Genomic DNA, 26,316 nt, shown 5'->3' on the forward strand with positions numbered 1-26,316 from the left:
GCCACCGAGTTTCACTTGTCATTAGCCACTACCAAACCCTAGCAATTCGGTTCTACCGATAAGGATCTCGGTCTCACCGAGATAGGATTGCAAACTCTCTGTTACCTATTGTAATATTCTCGGTCCCACCGAGATATGCAATCGGTCCCACCGAGATTGCAAATGTAAACTCAGTGTTTCCCCTCTGTAACTTTTCGGTCTCACCGAGTTCCACTCGGTCTCACCGAAAGAGCAAATCGGTCCCACCGAGTTTGCCTGACCAACTCTCTGGTTAGCTAATTACCAAATTCGGTCTCACCGAGTTTGTGTAATCGGTCTCACCGAGATTACGTTATGCCCAAACCCTAACCGAATCGGTCCTACCGAGTTGCATGTCAGTCCCACCGAAATTCCTAACGGTCACTAGGTTTACTACTTCGGTCAGACCGAGTTTTCTGATTCGGTCCCACCGAGATTGGTAAATTGTGTGTAACGGTTGGATTTTGTGTGGAGGCTATATATACCCCTCCACCTCCTTCTCATTCGATGAGAGAGCCATCAGAACACACACACCATTCCAACTCATATGTTCTGAGAGAGAGCCACCTACTCATGTGTTGAGACCAAGACATTCCATTCCTACCATATGAATCTTGATCTCTAGCCTTCCCAAGTTGCTTTCCACTCAAATCTTCTTTCCACCAAATCCAAATCCTATGAGAGAGAGTTGAGTGTTGGGGAGACTATCATTTGAAGCACAAGAGCAAGGAGTTCATTACCTACACACCATTTGTTACTTCTTGGAGAGTGGTGTCTCCTAGATTGGCTAGGTGTCACTTGGGAGCCTCCGACAAGATTGTGGAGTTGAACCAAGGAGTTTGTAAGGGCAAGGAGAGCGCCTAGTTCGTGAAGATCTACCGCTAGTGAGGCAAGTCCTTTGTGGGCGATGGCCATGGTGGGATAGACAAGGTTGCTTCTTCGTGGACCCTTTGTGGGTGGTTGCTTCTTCGTGGACCCTTCGTGGGTGGAGCCCTGTGTGGACTCGCGCAACCGTTGCCCTTGGGTGGAGCCCTGTGTGGACTCGCGCAACCGTTACCCTTCGTGGGTTGAAGTCTCCATCAACGTGGATGTAGGATAGCACCACCTATCCGAACCACGGGAAAAACATCCGTGTCTCCAATTGCGTTTGAAATCTCCAAACCCTTCCCTTTACATTCTTGCAAGTTGCATGCTTTACATTCCGCTGCTCATATACTCTTTGCATGCTTGCTTGATATGTATTGTGTGTGTTGAATTTGTGCCTAAACTCCACTTAAACCGAAAAAGCTTAAAAATTGCAACTTTAGCACAAAGTGTCTAATCACCCCCCTCTAGACACATCTACTTCTAGATCCTACAAGTGGTATCAGATCTTTGGTCTCCATTGCCTTGGTTTAATCACCATTGGAGGAAGATGGATGTGTCTACTCTAGGGAGTCTTAGACATAGAGTGCCTATTCTTGATGGAAAGTATTTTCATGAGTGGAAAAATGAGATGCTTGTAATCTTCAATCAATATCATTTGAACAAGTATATTTCTAGCCCTTGTGCACCCCATATTGATCCCTTGCATCCTACCCTAGATGAAGATATTGACATGATTCGCAATCTTAGAACTATTGAGCTCATCATTAGAGGATTGCCCAAAAATCTGATTGCTAGTTTGCCTACTCAAAATTGTGCCTATACTATATGGAAATTTCTTGAGGAACGATTTCCCAATCATTCCTTGAAAACTTTGGATGAAATTCTCCATAAATCCATTGCCTTGAGTAAGATGAACTCTAGTGATCCTAGTTTTGGTAAATGTCTTCTTGAACTTGCCAATCTTAAGCATGCTAAAGGAGATGTTGGAATCATTAATGATATCATATTCAAAGCTATGAGAATTCATAAAAGTAACCACTTTGATCATTTATCTAATGAATTGCCCTCTCTAGGAAATGATGAGTCACAAGATCATGATGACCATGAATATTATGATGATGATGATAGTGACTTCGATCTCGACGATGCAATGAGACATTTTGGTCTTATGGCAAATCTTCGGGGATATGAATCAGGAGGAAAGGAATGGGTTCTTGATAGTGGATGTACTGATCATATGACCGGAGATGAAGAGATGTTTCGTGAGCTTGCTGAAAACAACGGCCCTCGAAAATATGTCACCTTTGGTGATAATTCAAAGGGTAAAGTGGTTGGCCTTGGTAAGGTGGCCATCTCACATGATAGTTCCATTCAAAATGTCATGCTCGTTGAATCTCTTGGCTACAACTTACTTTCAGTATCTAGACTTGCTGATTTCGGTTTGAATGTCCTATTTACTGAGGTAGATTGCCAAGTATTTCGTCGAGACAATCATAAAATGGTCTTTACTAGTATGCGTAGAGGTGATCTTTACATTGTCGATTTCTCTAAAAAGGCACAACCTAAAACTTGCTTTGTTGCTAAATCCTCAAAAGGTTGGTTGTGGCATAGACGACTAGGTCACGTTGGCATGAGAAACCTTGACAAGCTTATTAAAGGAAATCATATCCTTGGAGTTAACGATGTCATATTTGATAAGGATAGACTTTGCAGTGCTTGTCAAGCAGGTAAACAGGTTGGAGGAAGACATCCCGTGAAGAACATCATGACCACAAGGAGGCCACTCGAGCTGCTTCACATGGATCTTTTTGGTCCCAATGCCTACAAGAGTCTCGGTGGAAATTCTTTTGGTCTAGTTATAGTTGATGACTTTTCAAGATTTACGTGGGTGTTATTTCTTAATGACAAGTCGCAAGTCCAGAAGATCTTCAGAAACTTCTCTAGGAAAGCCCAAAATCAGTTCGATGTGAAGATCAAGAAGGTTCGGAGTGACAACGGAACGGAGTTCAAGAACGCAAATGTGGACACCTTTCTTGACGAAGAAGGGATTTCACACGAGTTCTCGGCTACATACACACCTCAACAAAATGGAGTTGTTGAAAGGAAGAACCGAACGCTCATCGAAATGGCAAGAACAATGCTTGATGAATACAAGACGCCAAAGCACTTTTGGGTAGAAGCGGTTGAGACAGCTTGTCACGCAACAAATAACTTATATCTTCACAAGCTACTCGGCAAGACGGCATACGAGCTCCTCACCGGTAACAAGCCTCAAGTTGGATACTTTCGAGTATTCGGCTCCAAGTGCTACATTCTTGATAAGCATCGTCGTTCAAAGTTTGCTCCTAAATCTCATGAAGGTTTTCTACTTGGTTATGGATCAAACTCTCACACTTACCGTGTCTACAACAATTTCACCCGAAAGGTTGAAGAGACGGTAGATGTGAAGTTTGATGAATCTAATGGCTCGCAAGTAGAGCAATTGCCAATTGATGTAGGAGACAAAGACCCCTCAGAAGCAATTCAAGACTTTTCTATTGGCAAAATTCGTCCAACAGAGGTGAAGGAGAGTACTTCGTCCGTCCAAGTGGAAGCTTCTACTTCACGACAAGGTGAACCAAGATTCGACACGGAAGCATCCACAAGTGGGCCACACCAAGATGAAGAAAACGAGGAAGTACGTCAAGATGAACATCAACAACCTCCTTCTCCACCACGACAAGAGAACGACGACGTCAACAATGAAGAAGGCCAAGAAGAAGAACAAGATGAAGAAGATGCTCAACAAAGACCCAAGCAAAAGCTCTCACGAGTTCGAGCAAGAATTGCCAAAGATCATCCCGTCGAGCAAATCCTCAATGATATACAAACTGGGAGAATCACTCGCTCAAAAACTCGTTTAGCTAACTTCTGTGAAAACTATTCATTCATCTCGAGCATTGAACCAATGAAGGTTGAAGAAGCATTGGAAGATCCGGATTGGATAAACGCTATGCATGAAGAGCTACATAATTTTGAGAGAAACCAAGTTTGGACATTGGTTGAGAAGCCCGACAACAACCACAACATCATTGGTACCAAATGGGTGTTTCGCAATAAGCAAGATGAAGATGGACAAGTGGTTCGCAACAAAGCACGTCTCGTCGCCCAAGGATACACACAAGTCGAAGGTATGGACTATGGTGAGACATATGCTCCCGTTTCTAGACTTGAGTCCATTCGCATCTTACTTGCCTATGCTAATCACCATAATATCACCTTGTACCAAATGGACATTAAGAGTGCTTTTCTAAATGGAGAAATAGAGGAGGAGGTTTATGTCAAACAACCTCCCGGCTTTGTCAATCCTAAGAAACCAAATCATGTTTACAAACTTCACAAAGCTCTTTATGGTCTTAAACAAGCTCCTAGAGCATGGTACAAATGCTTGACCAAGTTCCTTACTACAAGTGGTTTTGAAATTGGTAAAATTGACTCCACTCTTTTTACTAAAAAGGTTAATGGAGAACTTTTTGTATGCCAAATTTATGTTGATGACATCATATTTGGTTCAACTAACCCTCTCTTTAGTGAAAAGTTTGGAAAGCTAATGTCAGAGAAGTTTGAGATGTCTATGATGAGTGAACTCAAATTCTTTCTCGGGTTGCAAATCAAGCAAACTAAGGAAGGTACATTTGTCTCTCAAACAAAGTACACCAAGGACTTATTCAAGAAGTTCAATATGCAAGAATGCAAAGGTATGTCTACATCCATGCCTACTAGTGGACATAATGATTTAACCAAAGATGGTGAACCAGTTGATCAAAAGGTTTATCGCTCTATGAGGTTCATTGTTATACCTATGTGCTTCACGTCCCGATATTATGCTAAGTGTATGCATGTGTGCACGATATCAAGCTGCTCCTAAAGATTGTCATCTTAAGGCTGTGAAAAGGATAGTGAGATATTTAATCCATACACCAAATTTTGGCATTTGGTATCCTAAGAGGTCTTCTTTTGATCTTGTTGGCTATTCCGACTCAGATTATGCCGGAGACAAGGTTGATAGAAAGTCCACTTCGGGTACTTGTCAATTTCTTGGTAGATCTCTTGTGTCTTGGTCTTCCAAGAAGCAAAACTCGGTATCCTTATCCACCGCCGAAGCGGAATACATTGCCGTTGGTTCATGTTGTGCTCAACTACTTTGGATGACCCAAACTCTTAAAGATTATGGGATTTATGTGAAACATGTTCCACTGCTTTGTGACAATGAAAGTGCTATCAAAATTGGTCATAATCCTATACAACATTCTCGAACTAAGCATATTGAAGTTCGTCATCATTTCATTCGAGATCATGTTGCTAAGGGTGACATCAATCTTAAGCATGTTCGCACCGATAAGCAATTAGCGGATATATTCACTAAACCGCTTGATGAGAAAGTGTTTTGCAGGTTGAGAGGAGAATTGAACATCATTGATGCTTCGAATTTGGAGTAGGAACTCCATTGGATACATGCAAGACATGAGCTTATGACTAATCCATGATGTATCTCTTATGATAACTATCTTATGTCTTGGATATATTTGCACCTTGCATGTTGTCTAACCCATGTAGGTACTTGGTTGAATTTAATTCCATGAGATTGCGACTCACTCACATCTTGAGAAATCTCTACAAGACCAAGACTCTACACAATAGTGGTTGAAGACAAGGAAGCACAAAACCATTCAAACATATCCTTTGACAAATTCTATGTTAAGCTTCATGATTGTCATTTTTGGATACACAAGTGCTCTTCCTTGCAAGAACTAACCCATGTAGGTAGATGAACTCAAACTCCAAGTGGTGCTCCCAACTCTTGATGAACTACATCAACCCTGAGCACCCACACAAGTTCAACTACATGAGCAAGAACCACACCACCACCCAAGGTATGTTGTTCCATCTTAGAGACGCTTTACTCCAAGACATGAGTCAAAGCAACTCAACAAGATGTGAATACATCAAGATGCTTAAACGAAAAATGGTAACCCCATTTTGAGCTTAAACGATGAATATGACCTATGATCAAGTGTCCTCACTTGACTCCTAAGTCAATATACTCTAACATAGGTGACTATGTCACCGCCCAATTCTAGATGAAGTTCTCTTATGTCCCTTTTCTGAGTTATTGCATTTGTTCCTTGCATATTTGTTTCCTTCTCTCTCAAACAAAAAAAACACTTCATCTAGAAACTTTCACTTTTTCCTGTTTGTTTTGTTCTGCATCTTTCTGCATCAAATTTCTTGCAAATCCTTCAGCTAATTCATTGCAAATCTTTGTGAGATCTTACTTGACTAGTGAGCTGAGGTGACAAGTGTTTTTCTATGTGTAAACTCGGTTTCACCGACTTGCAAATTTCGGTCCAACCGAATCTTTTCGGTACCACCGAAATATGCCACTCGGTGCCACCGACTTTGCAATCAGAAAAACAGTTTGCCACTTGTTCTACATTTCTTTGGATCCAGCTCCACTCAATGAATCTTGTCCTCCACAAGCATCACAATTTTATCCTCTGCTTTGTGCTGAATCTCAAGGACCAAACCTATTTGGCGGATTCCAGGAAAAACCTTCTTGGAAATTGATGTCAAAGGGGGAGAGAGAGATCACATCAAAGCTTGTAGGAGAGTGAGATCACATCAAGGGAGAGAAACAGTCTCAAGGACCAAACCTACAAGAGAGAAAGTATTAAGGGGGAGAGAGAGACCTCAAGGGGGAGAGAAAGTCTCGAGGATCCCAGACGCTTGATGTTCAAGAGGAGAGATGCCACATGTCTTTTTGGGGGAAAGACATGTCTTTTTAGTTCTATTCAGCTCTGATTTTCTGTCTCCTATCTTCTCCCAATATCCCATGTAAGATTCAGGGGGAGCAAGACACCTAAAGGAAAAGAAATCAGCCAAATTCATTGCATATCTTTATTCGTGGGGACATGTTGAATCCAATGTGGTACCTTGTACTCACTCTCTACATGTCATCCCAGTCTTGGTATTCTTGTGGTTTCCTTTGTTTTCTCTGGCTAGTGGATGTACCTGTGTTATCTAACCTTGTTTGTGCAGGTTCATTCCATCCTAAGCCAACTCGAGACCACAAGGTAAGTATATGCATCAAAATCATGAGTATGAGGAGTTCTTGCTTATGTACATACTGTTTGCAAGAAAGACTCATGAGCATGAAGGTATTTTTCTTGATAATCTTTTGCTCTGATGCATATGGCCAAGATACATGTAACACATTGCCTACTCTGTCATGTTTATGCTCTCACATGCCTCTATATTTCATATTTACATGAGTGCATACATGTAGGGGGAGCCTATGCTTGCTACATGTTCTTCCAAAGCTTTACTTGCTGTTCTTTATATCTTTATTTAAATCTTTGATGTATGTTGCCATCAATTACCAAAAAGGGGGAGATTGAAAGCACAAGTGCTCCCTAGGTGGTTTTGATAATTGATGACAACATATCTCTTGTTGGACTAACACTTCTATCTAGCATGTTTCAGATAAGTTCAACAATGGAGTGGCATGGACTAAAGGTTGTGGGAACTCCTTAGATGCTAAGGACAAAGGATTGGCTAAAGCTTCAAGCTCAAGACTCTTCATTTTACATTTTAGTGATCCAAGATCACATTGAGTCCATAGGAAAAGCCAATACTATCAAGGAGGGATGAGGTGTTGCTTAATGAGCCTCTTGCTTCATGTGCTTAATGATATGCTCCAAAATCCTCAACCACTTTCCCATATCCACATATGACCTAAACTCTAAGCCAAACTCGGTCCTACCGATTTTTCCTATCCGACGCCACCGAGTTTCACTTGTCATTAGCCACTACCAAACCCTAGCAATTCGGTTCTACCGATAAGGATCTCGGTCTCACCGAGATGGGATTGCAAACTCTCTGTTACCTATTGTAATATTCTCGGTCCCACCGAGATATGCAATCGGTCCCACCGAGATTGCAATGTAAACTCAGTGTTTCCCCTTTGTAACTTTTCGGTCTCACCGAGTTCCACTCGGTCTCACCGAAAGAGCAAATCGTTCCCACCGAGTTTGCCTGACCAACTCTTTGGTTAGCTAATTACCAAATTCGGTCTCACCGAGTTTGTGTAATCGGTCTCACCGAGATTACGTTATGCCCAAACCCTAACCGAATCGGTCCTACCGAGTTGCATGTCAGTCCCACCGAAATTCCTAATGGTCACTAGGTTTACTACTTCGGTCAGACCGAGTTTTCTGATTCGGTCCCACCGAGATTGGTAAATTGTGTGTAACGGTTGGATTTTGTGTGGAGGCTATATATACCGCTCCACCTCCTTCTCATTCGATGAGAGAGCCATCAGAACACACACACCATTCAAACTCATATGTTCTGAGAGAGAGCCACCTACTCATGTGTTGAGACCAAGACATTCCATTCCTACCATATGAATCTTGATCTCTAGCCTTCCCAAGTTGCTTTCCACTCAAATCTTCTTTCCACCAAATCCAAATCCTATGAGAGAGAGAGTTGAGTGTTGGGGAGACTATCATTTGAAGCACAAGAGCAAGGAGTTCATTACCTACACACCATTTGTTACTTCTTGGAGAGTGGTGTCTCCTAGATTGGCTAGGTGTCACTTGGGAGCCTCCGACAAGATTGTGGAGTTGAACCAAGGAGTTTGTAAGGGCAAGGAGATCGCCTAGTTCGTGAAGATCTACCGCTAGTGAGGCAAGTCCTTCGTGGGCGATGGCCATGGTGGGATAGACAAGATTGCTTCTTCGTGGACCCTTTGTGGGTGGTTGCTTCTTCGTGGACCCTTCGTGGGTGGAGCCCTGTGTGGACTCGCGCAACCGTTGCTCTTGGGTGGAGCCCTGTGTGGACTCGCACAACCGTTACCCTTCGTGGGTTGAAGTCTCCATCAACGTGGATGTAGGATAGCACCACCTATCCGAACCACGGGAAAAACATCCGTGTCTCCAATTGCGTTTGAAATCTCCAAACCCTTCCCTTTACATTCTTGCAAGTTGCATGCTTTACATTCCGCTGCTCATATACTCTTTGCATGCTTGCTTGATATGTATTGTGTGTGTTGAATTTGTGCCTAAACTCCACTTAAACCGAAAAATCTTAAAAATTGCAACTTTAGCACAAAGTGTATAATCACCCCCCTCTAGACACAGCTACTTCTAGATCCTACACAAGTGTTGGCCAATAAATAGTACAATACTACCTTTGTGCAGTCCACGAAGTGACTATCCAATCTTTTTGTGTCTATTTTCAAATGGCACTGCATGTAGCGACTATACTATTCTCTTGTGCAGTTCCACCAAAATTGTGGTCACTTTGTTTGTTTGCCAAATAGCAACGGGCAGACATCTATCTTCACAAATATCAAGAAGCTAGTAAACATATACCCCACCTTGTATTTTCGGTTTAAACACGTCTCTTCTAGTCGTTTCCACTTAGCATCTGTCATGTTTTGCACTAGACAATTTGATACTGTCATGTTTTGCCCTGGACAATTTCGTACTGCATTGATTTGCTGGTATAGAGCAGGAATATAGCGCCTATTCTTCATCAGACCAAGGATATCCATGTTCGCAGTGATGGAAGAGGTGAAATCGATACAACCGAAATTGAGCATCCAACCATTGAATCATGTCCTGCACCTCCAATGTAGGTCCACCTACCAATATTACTATCTAATGACAGTACAAAAAGAGTAGCAAGATAGTAGCAAACCATGTACCTTCGTAATGAACAACTCATAGTGCCACAAACCGGATATAACGGTTTGGAAGAGAACATGCTCCTAATGTTGAACCATTTGGACTTTTTGTGCAGTTCCACTAAAATCTAGCATCCCTGTTTGCACAGATATTGAAAGTGTGATTACTATAAAATTGGCACTAGTTGAAGCGTAGACTCACAAATATAGGCATTCCAATTTCTTAATGGGAAAAGGTAGCAAGACTGTTTCTAACCACCTGTTTGAGGGAATAAATAAAGCAACGGCGGCTGATGTCAGGAAGGCATACATAGTATTTTCTGAAAAACTAAATCATTCTTGACCTTTCCTCTACTTTTAAGCATATTTTGTGCAATTCAACTAAAATAAAATGCCATCACCGCCTTGACAATTCAGTGACATTGTACAAAAAGAAATGACTTACCATTACATCATGATGTCAGGTAAGTAATCGACAGACATTAGAGACAAACATGTAGACCTCCTCCGTTAACGTGATGAACATTAATTTTAACAATGGTGTGACTAGCTTTACCGGCATAATTTTTGTGAACTCTACACCCTCTATTCCTTAATATAAGATGTTTTCGCAGTTCAATTTAAAGTACCCAAACGTCTAGTATTTAGCAAAACAGGTAGTTGTTTTCTTGAGCACATATCTGGGAAATCTTGCCAAACCTTTTATATATCCATACACTAATGCAACACCATTTGAATAGTACAAATATACACTAATCCAGTGGCCAGTGCAACAATAGAGTAGATTTTTTATTATGGGGTACAGTACAATGGTTTTACTGAACAAATTTCCATAAGCTAGCACTGGAAGATTTCTATAAGCATTAACAATACAAAATGTAAAGGTAACAAGTTTCAGCATTGGTATACTAGCTGTGCAATAGCATTAAACCAAATAAAAAATTCTAAAGGCAACTAGCATTATTAACTAATGACAGTATAAAAAAATTGCAAACCATGTACCTTCAAGGTAAATATCATTTCAAACTGGTGTTATGCTAACAGCAAAAAAGTGACAATAAGAGCATGGGAGGCCCATTCGGACAATGGGCCCACCAGTATGATGTACCTGCACAGACGCATAGAGTGGCGAGGGAGGTATGGTTGCCCAGAGCAACAAATATCCAGGCAGCATATGTGGATCACGTCCCATTTTTGTTCTCTTTAGCCACCTTTTTCCTATGTGAGGACAACAAACCGATCGACCTGGTCATTCTCTATTGCGTTGTCATGCCTTTCTACCCCTTTTCACCCCTTTTCACCCTTTTTCAACCAAGAGACACGAGCCTCATTCCTTAGCTATTGATTTTTCCCTTTTCAACCTAGATGCCGGTTTGATGCCTAGTCTCTTCGACAATACTTTCTCCCTTCCTTTCCTTATTCAACCCAGACATGGATTAGTCTGCATGAAGTAGAGTTTCCTTTAATAGTGCAAATTAAGGTTTTCGTCTGCGTGACCAGCAGATTAGAGGATAGGAAATTGAGATGGTGGAGTGGAAAAAGATCCACATGCAGCGACATGGCTGATGGGGCAATAGAACAAGGGTATGGTCTGAAAAGAGGTAGCATACTCGAGGGTCGGCGGGAAGTGGCATCGCTCGTGGTCCTCGTCCTCCACGCACACTACAGCACCGAGCTTGGGGACGGAGGCCATCCTGCACGGGTGCTATGTCTGAGAGGATGGCCTTCTCGTCAGCGCGTGACCTCGCTCGTCGACGGCGAGCGCATCAATGTTGCACATCCTTTTCTTCCCCGGTGGATCTTTGACCACCAATGAGGAGGGAAAGAGAGGGGAACCGCCGTCTTTTTTAGATCTGGGGAGGGGTGATAGTGTGAGAAGCAAGTGGGCAGCCCTTAGCAAGCAAGCGCTGAAGCTCCAGCCTGTACATCTTTTTGGATACTAGTACTAGAGGTGGAGTAGTAGTAGAGTAGTTTGTATTTTCTCTGCATACAGTACCAGTTAGTCGTGCTTCAAAACTAAACGACACGCCATTAAAAAATAAAGTCGAGAAATAATGTGGCACCTCGGGCCAACGCGGCCATATCGCATTTTGCACGAGAAATGACACACCATGTTTCATTGACATGTGGTCCCGTTCCAACATGTTAGTGAGACGATGACGAGTCCTTTTGTACAATTTCTGAATGGACGTCTATGTAGGCCGGGGCGCCTCTTCCTGTACTGTGGAAGCTGTCCACCGCCTCTTTGCCTTTCCCTCTCGATTTGGAACTGTTGTCGCACGCTCTTCCTCCCTCCATTTGCCGTCACCCTTCCTTGTGCCATTGTTCAATCGTCTTCTCCATGGAGGGAACATGCCGGAAACGACCCCATTATTCTTGCCTCGATCTGAAAGATGATGTGGTGGAGGAACTCATTGATTGGTGCGACGTCATCACCTCGGCTAGCATGGCAGGTTCGTTCAAGACCATTCTTGACTCAACAAATAACATCATTACAAAGAACCCAAGGGTTCAGGAGCGGTTTGATCTCCCCTATCTTCTTCGGCATGACCCTGCTCGCTCATGCGAGGATGACGGAAGCCTCGCCTTGTGCAAGTTGATGCCGCTTGATAATGATACACGTTATGTTAAGATGCCATCGCTTAAGGGCAAGGCCTGGGCAGGCGCAAATGGAGATTGGATTGTTTATATTGGGTACAACTACGAGTGGGAACTTGTGAATGTGTACACTCGTCACCGGGTTCCACTTCCAAAAATCTCTGAGTGCCTAGAGGTTGAGCACACAAATGATCTACGTAGGTTCAAATACGATCATGGTGCTTGTCGTCTACCAAAGATAGCAATTTGTCGAGTTCCCAACCACTCTTGGGATTACACGAACTATCATGTTGTTGCTATCTTCGACAAGCTTGTTACCATCTTTACTTCCATGCCTCGATGGATATTGCTCAAAAATCAATTTCTATACACGGATGAGTATTGTGATGCAATTCAATACGAGAGTCTTGTGTTTGCTGCCACCACTCGTAGCACTGTTTTTGCATAGAATCCTTATTGTTTTGGTATGTTTTTCTTCCCCGCAATTAGAATTGTTTCATCCACGTTCATGCGAGTTAGTATTCCCGTACTAATTAACCTTCTTGTGTTTCCAAGGTCCTGTGAACATTCTACCACCTATACTTGAAAAATTTTATAACCAAGGGGGAGATGATGATGGTGATGATCACGAGAATGAGGACGAGCATGACCTACATACTCAGTGGCGCCTGGCAACTTATTTCGATGGATCACCTCTTCTTTTATGTATACAGGGCATTGCTGATGTTACTAAGGAAGCAAGTGTTTTCTCCCATGTCCGCACTCTCCGGACATATTCCAACATCCATTGCAGGGTATTCGGGATGGATACTAGTGTGCTAGCGCCAACACCTTCTGCCTGGTTCTGTATTGATAGTCTTGGAGAAAACTCGCTCTTCCTTGGAGAAAACTATCCAATGATGGTGAAAGGTGATCCAGCTGCTGTTGGCACAGCGTTACTACCATTTATGAGAAGCAACTGTATCTATACCTCGGACATTGCTATGGTTCCCTACCCTGGCTCTCACAATATGCGTCCTGATATAGGCCGCTTCAGCCTGGATGACGAGTCATGCGTTGGTCTCGATATTGACAATAGCTTCCCCTTCCCAGAGGCTTACTTATGGTTCAAAGCAAGCGTTCCCAATGCCGAGGATTGGTTGAGTTGAAGTTCATTTCGTTGCTTGTTATTTGTTGTGTGATAAAAACTTTAGTATTTACTAGAATGTTTTGTTTGAAATAATCTATAATCCAACATGTATCCTCATTGTCGTTGTGTGTTGATGACTTGTTGTATGTAATGAATGGTACATTTGCATATGCATGTCATAAATTCAACTTATGAATGGTTTCCGAGTCACTTCTTGTTCTTGGAGTGTGAGTACCATAGTAGTATAGCCAGCATATGGTTATATGAAGTTGCCACATCACATAGAGCCAACCTAATAGTGGAGTATGCTAGTAAAATAGTTAGTCCTAGTAGTAGTATACCATCAACTAGAGCTAGGTATCGCGCGGAGGCCGAGAAATATGGTGATAGTGTGACTGCATGATGTGGGCTTGTACGTAGTATGATGTAGACACATGGCTTGCCGTGTTTCCTACTCCTCCGGTCTAAATGTGGAGAAGATTTGGTCGAGTCCTTCCTCCTTTTGCCGACACATGGGACATCCAGCATCCAGGTCGTGTCATGCAAGAAAATGGAGTGCTAGTTAAAGCCACGTGATGTGCATCTTGGGTTAAACTGTAAATAGAATCTTACTCTTGAGTAACTCCAAAAGTGGCCACCGAAGATCATTATTGGATTTGTTTTTCATCACCGCACGTCGAGGTGAAAGATGTGCATGTTCAGTGGGTCGTCTTGCTTTTCACTGACATGTGGGACTGCATGTGAGCAAACACTCGATGGGCTCCACGCGTCTGCTGGCTGGCTGAGAAGAGAGAGAGAGAGGAGGGCTGAGCACAGACTCCATGGAATTTCGTGATAATGTGAGTAGTACTAGTGGTGTACCGTACTTCTGGAGAGATAATGTGTTCGCTCTACGTAACCAGCACCTCGATATACCGTAGCAGTATGGCACACACCACCCACACGAGTCCCATCTGACACCAATTTTCTTGGAGTCTATGCTACAACCATCTCTTCTCCCTCCTATTTTATCAGCCATCGCGCGGCGGGCGGGGTGGGGGTTTGCCGATAGTCGATTTGCTCAACTGTGGTCCCACTTGTAAGTGAAAATGCAACACAGCACACATTCCCCCTTGAGTGGCGCGCCGGACCAACCGTGTGGGGGTGCGATGCGAACATGGCATGCTTTTACTTTTGAACTTGTAACTTGTAAAATTTGGTTCTACTCCATTGCGTGACCGATAGATAGAAATAGCGATTTTCCCTAGTGTAATGAGAAGTTTGGTTCTGGTGCGGTTCATGCATGGAGTACGTACAAAAATTATGAAGTTGATGTGAAAGGTAAGATAATTACTAGTACAATATAGTACTACATGGAATTGACGGAAAGATAAAGATACATACGGATCCATCAACGACATCCTCACGCCCTAGTGTGCCAGGTCACCAACCGACATGTGAGGAGCAGCGGCGTTGGCAGCGAGCTCAACGTGCTTCTAAACAATGTCGTCAAAGGTTGCCCCAAAGTCCAAGAAGGCCAGCGTCCTATCATCCTCCTCTTGCACGTAGTAGTCCTTGTGGATGATTTGCGCGTAGACGTGGGTGATTATGTCGATGGTGTCTTGCTGCGCCAGGCGCTGCGTGACGAGCGTGGCCTCGAGGTGGACATTCTTCGGCGCGACGGTGGGCAGTCGCAGGGCCACCGGTGTGTTTAAGAGGTTGTCACCATATAGGCTGTTGAGGGTGGCGGGCATCACAGAGCCTGGGCGCGTGCTACCTCTTGAGCACTGTGTTGGTTTTCCCTGAAGAGGAAGGGATGATGCAGCAAAGTAGCGTAAGTATTTCCCTCAGTTTTTGAGAACCAAGGTATCAATCCAGTAGGAGGCTACGCACGAGTCCCTCACACCTGCACAAAACAAATAAATCCTCGCAACCAATGCGATAAGGGGTTGTCAATCCCTACACGGCCACTTACGAGAGTGAGATCTGATAGATATGATAAGATAATATTTTTGGTATTTTTGTGACAAAGATGCAAAGTAAAGTAAAAGAAAAGTAAAAAGCAAAGGAAATAACTAAGTAGTAGGAGATTAATATGATGAAGATAGACCCGGGGGCCATAGGTTTCACTAGTGGCTTCTCTCGAGAGCATAAGTATTCTACGGTGGGTGAACAAATTACTGTTGAGCAATTGACAGAATTGAGCATAGTTATGAGAATATCTAGGCATGATCATGTATATAGGCATCACGTCCGAGACAAGTAGACCGACTCCTGCCTGCATCTACTACTATTACTCCACTCATTGACCGCTATCAAGCATGCATCTAGAGTATTAAGTTAATGAAAACAGAGTAACGCCTTAAGCAAGATGACATGATGTAGAGGGATAAAATCATGCAATATGATGAAAACCTCATCTTGTTATCCTCAATGGCAACAATACAATATGTGCCTTGCTGCCCCTACTGTCACTGGGAAAGGACACCACAAGATTGAACCCAAAGCTAAGCACATCTCCCATTGCAAGAAAGATCAATCTAGTAGGTCAAACCAAACTGATAATTCAAAGAGACTTGCAAAGATAACCAATCATACATAAAAGAATTCAGAGAAGATTCAAATATTGTTCATAGATAGACTTGATCATAAATCCACAATTCATCGGTCTCAACAAACACACCGCAAAAAGAACATTACATCGAATAGTTCTCCACAAGAGAGTGGGAGAACATTGTATTGAGATCCAAAAAGAGAGAAGAAGCCATCTAGCTACTAACTATGGACCCGTAGGTCTGAGGTGAACTACTCACACTTCATCGGAGGGGCTATGGTGTTGATGTAGAAGCCCTCCGTGATCGATGCCTCCTCCGGCGGAGCTCCGAAACAGGCCCCAAGATTGAATCTCGTGGATACAGAAAGTTGCGGCGGTGGAATTAGGGTTTTGGCTCCGTATCTGATCGTTTGGGGGTACGTAGGTATATATAGGAGGAAGGAGTAGGTCAGTGGAGCAATAGGGGGCCCACGAGGGTGGAGGGCGCGCCGGGGGGGGGGGGGGTAGGCGCGCCCCCTACCTCGTGGCCTCCTCTTTTGTGTCTTGACGTAGGGTCCAAGTCTCCCGGGTCTTGTTCGTTGAGAAAATCACGTTCCCGAAGGTTTCATTCCGTTTGGACTCCGTTTGATATTCCTTTTCTTCAAAACCCTAAAACAGGCAAAAAACAGTAATTCTGGGCCGGGCCTCCGGTTAATAGTTAGTCCCAAAAATAATATAAAAGTGGATAATAAAGCCCAATAATGTCCAAAATAGTAGATAATATAGCATGGAGCAATCAAAAATTATAGATATGTTGGAGACGTATCAAGCATCCCCAAGCTTAATTACTGCTCGTCCTCGAGTAGGTAAATGATAAAAACAGAATTTTTGATGTGGAGTGCTACTTGGCATAATTTTAATGTAATTCTTCTTAATTGTGGTATGAATATTCAGATCCGAAATATTCAAGACAAAAGTTTATATTGACATAAAAATAATAATACTTCAAGCATACTGACAAAGCAATTATGTCTTCTCAAAAAAACATGGCCAAAGAAAGTTCATCCCTACAAAATCATATAGTTTAGTCATGCTCCATTTTCGTCACACAAGAATGCTCTCATCATGCACAACCCCGATGACAAGCCAAGCAATTGTTTCATACTTTAGTAATCTCAAACCTATAAACTTTCACGCAATATATGAGCGCGAGCCATGGACATAGCACTATGGGTGGAATAGAATATAATGAGGAGGGTTATGTGGAGAAGACAAAAAAAGGAGAAAGTCTCACATCAACGAGGCTAATCAATGGGCCATGGAGATGCCCACCGATTGATGTTAATGCGAGGCGTAGGGATTGCCATGCAACGGATGCACTAGAGCTATAAATGTATGAAAGCTCAACAAAAGAAACTAAGTGGGTGTGCATCCAACTTGCTTGCTCACAAAGACCTAGGGCACTTGAGGAGGCCCATTGTTGGAATATACAAGCCAAGTTCTATCATGAAAATTCCCACTAGTATATGAAAGTGACAAAACAAGAGACTCTCTATCATGAAGATTATGGTGCTACTTTGAAGCACAAGTGTGGCAAAGGATAGTAACATTGTCCCTTCTCTCTTTTTCTCTCATTTTTTGTTTGGCCTTTCTCTCCCTTTTTTATAATTCCTCACTTGGGACAATGCTCTAGAAAATGATGATCATCACACTTCTATTTATTTACAACTCAATGATTACAACTCGATACTAGAACAAAGTATGACCCTATATGAATGCCTCCGGCGGTGTCCGGGATATGCAATGAACCAAGAGTAACATGTATGAAAGAATTATGAATGGTGGCTTTGCCACAAATACTATGTCAACTACATGATCATGCTAAGCAATATGACAATGATGAATATGTCATGATAAACGGAATGGTGGAAAGTTGCTTGGCAATATATCTCGGAATGGCTATGGAAATGCCATAATAGGTAGGTATGGTGGCTGTTTTGAGGAAGATATAAGGAGGTTTATGTGTGAAAGAGTGTATCATATCACGGGGTTTGGATACACCGGCGAAGTTTGCGCCAACTCTCAATGTGAGAAAGGGCAATGCACGGTACCGAAGAGGCTAGCAAGGACGGAAGGCTGAGAGTGCGTATAATCCATGGACTCAACATTAGTCATAAAGAACTCAGATACTTATTGCAAAAATCTACAAGTCATCAAAAACCTCGGCACTACGCGCATGCTCCTAGGGGGATAGATTGGTATGAAAAGACCATCGCTCGTCCCCGACCGCCACTCATAAGGAGGACAATCAAATAACACCTCATGTTTCAAATTTGTTACATAACGTTTACCATACGTGCATGCTACGGGACTTGCAAACGTCAACACAAGAATTTCTCAATTTCACAACTACTCAACTAGCACGACTTTGATATTATTACCTCCATATCTCAAAACAATCATCAAGCATCAAACTTCTCTTAGTATTCAAAACACTCATAAGAAAATTTTACTAATCTTGAATACCTAGCATATTAGGATTTTAATAAAATTACCATGCTATTTAAGACTCTCAAAATAATCTAAGTGAAGCATGAGAGATCAATAGTTTCTATAAAACAAATCCACCACCGTGCTCTAAAAGATATAAGTGAAGTACTAGAGCAAAACTATATAACTCAAAAGATATAAGCGAAGCACATAGAGCATTCTAACAAATTCCAATTCATGTATGGCTCTCTCAAAAGGTGTGTACAGCAAGGATGATTGTGGTAAACTAAAAAAGTAAAGACTCAAATCATACAAGACGCTCCAAGCAAAACACATATCATGTGGCGAATAAAAATATAGCTCCAAGTAAAGTTACCGATAGAAGTAGACGAAAGAGGGGATGCCTTCCGGGGCATCCCCAAGCTTTGGATTTTAAGTGTCATTAGATTATCTTGGGGTGCCATGGCATCCCAAATCTTAGGCTCTTGCCACTCCTTGTTCCATAATCCATCAAATCTTTACCCAAAACTTGAAAACTTCACAACACAAAACTCAAAGTAGAAAATCTCGTGAGCTCCGTTAGCGAAAGAAAACAAAAGACCACTTCAAGGTACTGTAATGAACTAATTCTTTATTTATATTTGTGTTAAACCAACTGTATTCCAACTTCTCTATGGTTTATAAACTATTTTACTAGCCATAGATTCATCAAAATAAGCAAACAACACATGAAAAAACAGAATCTGTCAAAAACAGAAAAGTCTGTAGTAATCTGTAGATAGTGCAAGATCTGGAACCCCAAAAATTATAAAATAAATTTCTGGACGTGAGTAATTTATCTATTAATCATCTGCAAAAGGAATTAACTAAATATCACTTTCCAAATAAAAATGGCAGCAGTTCTCGTGAGCGCTAAAGTTTCTGTTTTTTACAGCAAGTGTAACAAGACTTTCCCCAAGTCTTCCCAACGGTTGTACTTGGCACAAACACTAATTAAACACAAAAAACACAACCAAAACACAGGCTAGATAAATTATTTATTACTAAACAGGAGCAAAAAGCAAGGAATAAAAATAAAATTGGGTTGCCTCCCAACAAGCGCTATTGTTTAACGCCCCTAGCTAGGCATAACAAGCAAGGATAGATCTAGGTATTGCCATCTTTGGTTTTCAACTTTTTAGCGGAATCAAGCTTGAATCCGGGAGGTTCTTTACGTTTCCCTTCATATTCTGAAATTTTTAGATCTAACGAATCCAACCGCTTATTACAAAGGGTAATCGACATATTCATGCGGTGAATATTTCCACTGATGTTCTTAAGAGGTTCAAGAGACTTTTGTAAAATTTTAGTAACTTCACAAATTTTTTCAAAAACTTGCGTCTCTTCCTGAGTAGGATGAGGTCCCTTTTGTTGAGGTAGTGTTCCCACTATACCTTCTATAATTTCAAGCGCAATATGGGGATCGATTTCAATAAAATTGCCTTTGGCAACACAATCCAAGAGTTGTCTATGAGACATATTTAATCCAACATAAAAGTTGCGAAGCAAAATTCTCAGGTTTATTTCAGAGGTACAATTACGATAAGACTCCATTATTCTCAACTAGGCATCTTTTAAGTTTTCTCCTAGGCTTTGTTTGAAGTGAAAGATTTCGAACTCAGGGGACAACGGAGAAGATAAGGGACTAGCCATAACGACAAGCAAACGAACTAATGCACAAGCAAAAAGCAAGCGGGCAAAAAGAGGCAAATAGAGAAAGAGAGGGAGGATAGAGAGAGAGAGAGAGGGCGAATAAAATGGCAAGGGTGAAGTGGGCGAGAGGAAAACGAGAGGAAAATGGCAAATAATGTAATGCGGGAGATAAGGGTATGTGATGGGTACTTGGTATATTGACTTTTGCGTAGACCTCCCCGGCAACGGCGCCAGAAATCCTTCTTGCTACCTCTTGAGCGCGTTGGTTTTCCCCGAAGAGGAAGGGATGATGCAGCAAAGTAGTGTAAGTATTTCCCTCAGTTTTCGAGAACCAAGGTACCAATCTAGTAGTAGGCTACGCGCGAGTCCCTCGCACCTGCACAAAACAAATAAATCCTCGCAACCAACGCGATAAGGGGTTGTCAATCCCTACACGACCACTTACGAGAGTGAGATCTGATAGATATGATAAGATAATATTTTTGGTATTTTTGTGATAAAGATGCAAAGTAAAGTAAAAGCAAAGTAAAAAGCAAAGGAAATAACTAAGTAGTAGGAGATTAATATGATGAAGATAGACCCGGGAGCCATAGGTTTCACTAGTGGCTTCTCTCGAGAGCATATGTATTCTACGGTGGGTGAAAAAATTACTGTTGAGCAATTGACAGAATTAGGCATAGTTATGAGAATATCTAGGCATGATCATGTATATAGGCATCACGTCCAAGACAAGTAGACCGACTCCTACCTGCATCTACTACTATTACTCCACTCATCGACCGCTATCCAGCATGCATCTAGAGTATGAAGTTAATGAAAACAGAGTAACGCCTTAAGCAAGATGACATGATGTAGAGGGATAAACTCATGCAATATGATGAAAACCCCATCTTGTTATCCTCGATGGCAACAATACAATAAGTGCCTTGCTGCCCCTACTATCACTGGGAAAGGACACCGCAAGATTGAACCCAAAGCTAAGCACTTCTCCCATTGCAAGAAAGATCAATCTAGTAGGCCAAACCAAACTGATAATTCGAAGAGACTTGCAAAGATAACCAATCATACATAAAAGAATTCAGAGAGGATTCAAATATTGTTCATAGATAGACTTGATCATAAACCCACAATTTATCGGTCTCAACAAACACACCGCAAAAAGAAGATTACATCGAATAGTTCTCCACAAGAGAAGGGGAGAACATTGTATTGAGATCCAAAAAGAGAGAAGAAGCCATCTAGCTACTAACTATGGACCCGTAGGTCTGAGGTGAACTACTCACACTTCATCGGAGGGGCTATGGTGTTGATGTATAAGCCCTCCGTGATCGATGCCTCCTCCGGCGGAGCTCCGGAACAGGCCCCAAGATGGGATCTCGTGGAGACAGAAAGTTGCGGCGGTGGAATTAGGGTTTTGGCTCCGTATCTGATCGTTTGGGGGTACGTAGGTATATATAGGAGGAAGGAGTACGTCGGTGGAGCAACAGGGGTCCCACGAGGGCGGAGGGCACGCCTGGGGGGGGGGGGTAGGCGCGCCCCTACCTCGTGGCCTCCTCTTTTGTGTCTTGACGTAGGATCCAAGTCTCCCGGGTCTTGTTCGTTGAGAAAATCATGTTCCTGAAGGTTTCATTCCGTTTGGAATCCGTTTGATATTCCTTTTCTTCGAAACCCTAAAACAGGCAAAAAATAACAATTCTGGGTTGGGCCTCCGGTTAATAGGTTAGTCCCAAAAATAATATAAAAGTGGATAATAAAGCCCAATAATGTCCAAAACAGTAGATAATATAGCATGGAGCAATCAAAAATTATAGATACGTTGGAGACGTATCAGCGCGTGTGCTGGAGGTGTACATCATGGTCGTCCGCGAGTTTCTTGACGATGGTGAACTTGTCGGGGAAGCCGACGAGGACCTCGTCAAACAAGGAGATGAAGCTGTCGTCCAAGAGGCCTCTTGCCATGGCGGCCTCAGGCATGACCTGGAGATGTTCCTCTGTGTCGGGCCGCAGGTCGGCATCCTGGACCAGCTGGCACACCCGGCTGATGCTCGCACTCATCGCCTCCATGGGTCTAGCTTCTAGTCAACTAATCTTGCAATTGGAGTGATCACTCTTGCCCTTGGTTAGGGTGAGTAGGTGCATAGGATTTCATTGATTGGACTGGCGGGGAGCCTTTATATGAGAATTGCACACTGTGTTGCATTCACGTGCATGTTGGACATCTACTCCTTAGCCCTCCCTCCGTGCCGGTGCAGTATAGTCATCTCACCGAGACCAAGTTGGGGCAAAACGAGAGAACTTTGATGTTTACTGGTTTATTGGCCCCCTTTGCATTTTGCGCCAAGTTTTGACCTTTGATTTAACTAATAAAATGTTAATGCATGTAACCAAAATTAACATCATTAGAAACTATGTTCAAATACGAATCCAATGATACAATTTTTGGTGACATGCATTATTATTATTTTAGTTAAATCTATGGTCAAAATTGGCCATGAAATACTAAGGGGACCAATAAACCAGGACGGAGGTAGGAGTAGTATTTTGTAATTAATGTCATTACATAAAGAGAATTGAGCATTGCATGTTGTGCTAAGTAGTCTCAAGTCATTGAATGCATACACACCCCATGTCTCCTATTGGGTGATCTCTTTTTATGTGGCAAAAAACAGGGATCAAGGTGGGTAGTTAATGCACCATGCCTAAAAGTTTTGGGATTATTTGGTTTTCATAACGTGACTAATGCACCAGTACAGAGGGAGTACAATAGTAGTCTTTGATTGCAATTTTTTGTTGGTAGCTTACCAAGCTGACCGCTCGGTGAGTACAATAGTAGTCTGATTTATGATATTTCAGATTTGAGCCATCTACCGGAAGGGAGAGTGTATAATATCATCAGGAACTACGTTCAAAACCAAGTAAAACAATACTCCATGTATTTATTTACAAGGGAGTAGTATATTGTTTGTGACATGCATTACTAGATATTGCTTGTCAAATACTAAATCCAGAAGGACGTGGTAGTACTACTAAATCCAGACAGTGGTGCTAGTACTAGTAGTAGTACTACCAATGTAGTAGTATTGTACTACCCGTTGGTCAAATTATTACATGTTGCTCCTCACAGTGAAGTGACAATTGTCACACCCTCGATGCGACTATAGCTCCCACGTGTCGAGGCACGACTTAGAGACATAATCGCATTGAAGGCATATGTCGCAAGTTAGGCAATCTTCACAACATCCCATGTAATAATAATAAAAGGGGGAGATAACATAGTTGGCTTACACTCGCCACGTCAATCAAGTACATAAATAACATTACATCATCCAAAACACTCATGGCCCAACTACGGCGCCAAAATGAAAGAGAACCCAACATGCGACACGGTCCCAATCACCCCCAACTGGGCACCACTACTGATCATCGGGAAAGGAAACATAGTATCATTGAGAGTCTTCGTCGAACTCCCACTTGAGCTCACATGCGTCTCCTGGAGCGGAATCATCAGGCCCTGCATCTAGTGTAATAGTAATCTGTGAGCCACAGGGACTCAACAATCTCGCACCCTCGCGATCAAGACTATTTAAGCTTATAGGTGTGGCAAGGTAAATTATGAGTGGAGCTGCAGCAAGCGACTAGCATGTATGGTGGCTAACTTATTCGCAAGGGAGAGCGAGAAGAGGAGGCAAAGCACGAGCGAGAAGCTAGAGAACAACCTGTGCAAACATTACTCCAACACCGTGTCCACTTCCCGGACTCCGCCGAGAAGGGGCCATCACGGTAACACACTCGGTTGATTCATTTTAATTAAGTTAAGGTTCAAGTTATCTACAACCGGACATTAACAAATTCCCATCTGCCCATAACCGCGGGCACGGCTTTCGAAAGTTCAAATCCCTGCAGGGGAGTCCCAACTTAGCCCATGACAAGCTCTCACGGTCAACGAAGGAATAGACCTCCTCCCAAGACGTTCCGATCAGACTCAGTATCTCGGTAACTCAAGACACTTCGACAGGTTAAAACAAGACCAGCAACACCGCCCGAATGTGCCGACAAATCCCGATAGGAGCTGCACATATCTCTTTCTCAGGGAACACTCAGATGAGCAAGACGTCGGGTAGGCCAGCCCAGAGTTGCCCCTGGTAGCCCCCGGACATCGCTCAGTGGGACCAACACTCAGAGGAGCACTGGCCCGGGGGGGGGGGGTAAAATAAGATGACCCTTGAGTCTGCAGAACCCAAGGGAAAGAAAAGGCTAGGTGGCGAATGGTAAGACCAAGGTTGGGCATTGCTGGAAAAGCTTTAATCAAGGCGAAATATCAAGGGGTTCCCATTATAACCCAACTGCGTAAGGAACGCAAAATCCGGGAACATAACACCGATATGACGGAAACTAGGGCGGCAAGAGTGGAACAAAACACTAGGCGAGAGGCCGAGCCTTCCACCCTTTACCAAGTATATAGATGCATCAAGATAACGTGGCAATATAATGATAACCCAACAAGTAAATAAATGATGTTCCAACAAGGAACGACCTCCAATCTTCACCTGCAAGTAGCAACGCTATAAGAGGGGCTGAGCAAAGCGGTAACATAGCCAATCAATGGTTTGCTAGGACAATGGTGGGTTAGAGGTTTGACATGGCAATTTAGGAGGCTTTCAAGCAAGTGGTAGGCATCGTAGCAATGGCATAGCAAAAGAGCGAGCAATCTAGCATAGCAAAGATAGTAGTGATTTCGAGGGTATGATCATCTTGCCTGCACAGTTGTCAGAGTTGACTGGATCCTCAAAAACAAACTCAACGGGCTCCTCGTTAGCGAACTCGTCTCCCGGCTCTACCCAAACAAGACAAACAAGCAACAAGGACACAATCAACCACGTGCAAGGATCAAGCGATATGATGAAATGATGATATGCTATGCGGGATGCGATGCGGGATGCAAAATGCAAGATATGACAGGAAATGCATGAACCTGGCCTCAACTTGGAATTACAAGTGTGCCACTGGAAAGATGAGATGAAATCGCTTGAAAACGATATAAAGAACGCTGGAATCGGAGTTACGGTTTGGAAATGGCAAGCGATTCAAATATGACACCGGTCTGCGACTTACAGCAAGTAGGCACCTAAATGCAATGAAATGAACATGCTACAGCACCCAAACATGACAACAAAGTACATGGCGGGGATGCACACAAGATGCTTAACAAAAGTCTAGCACTGAGCTACGGCCAATTCATCCATTAGGAGGTTCAAACAAGCATGGCAAAAACGCAAATGGCAAACAGATCTCAGACTTGGTGAAATTAACACTTGTCTGGAATTTCAGATCATATAGCCCTCTTCGGAGCAACAAAACAACATGCTACAGGACCTGAACATGACAAAGAAAGACATGGCATGGAGCTACTCAACAATCTTAACAAAAGTCCCTTAGTGACCTTGAGCCAAAAGGGATCACAAAATATACTAACAAGCACATGAACATAGCAAAAACATAATCAGTTTTCAGACTTAGTGAAAACTGGGACTTGCTGAAATATAACTCATGAAGGCATGTTTACGAGCTCGATGCACTCACCACGGTGCAAGTCAGGGCAATACAAGCATACATCCCTTAAGAAGGCACAAAATACAAGCTAGACATGGCAAGAACAATGGCATAGCATGCACGGATCAACTACAATAACATCGGCAAAATCGCAAACAAGTTGACGATCTGCCCAGATTCACAACGAAGCAAAAGTAGAGCTCGATTGACTCAAGCTAGGATGCTGCATAATTGCAAACAAAGACATGGATGGATAGAGCACTACAATATTAACAAAACTCCCTTACTGATCATCCTCAAAAGAGGCACGGATCACTAGGAAACAACAAGAACATATGGCATCATGAACTAAACAATCCCAGGACTTGGTGAAATTACTAAGTCCCTGAAAACAGAATTACCGAGTGCCTCACTTTGCAAGCTTGCACAAGTCACCACACACATCCTAAAAATACATGGGTTGCACCTCTGGATAGATGACAAAACCCTTAACAAAACATATAAAGAACTCACGGGCATAGCATGCACACATTAATCATGGCAAAAATGACAAAAGTGCTAAATGGAGTAACAGATCTGACAATTAACTCAAGTAGCCCTCTTCTAACAGCATTTCGGGCATCAAGATGAGCTCAAATGAAAATGATGCAATGGAATGAAATGATGTACTCTCTGGGATGAACATTTTGATATGCTATATGCATGAATCGGAGCTACGGATGCAAAGTTACG

The sequence above is a fragment of the Triticum urartu genome, chromosome 2A (genome assembly GCF_056163025.1).
Source record: "Triticum urartu cultivar PI428250 chromosome 2A, HENAU_Tu73, whole genome shotgun sequence".
Taxonomy (NCBI): Eukaryota; Viridiplantae; Streptophyta; class Magnoliopsida; order Poales; family Poaceae; genus Triticum; species Triticum urartu.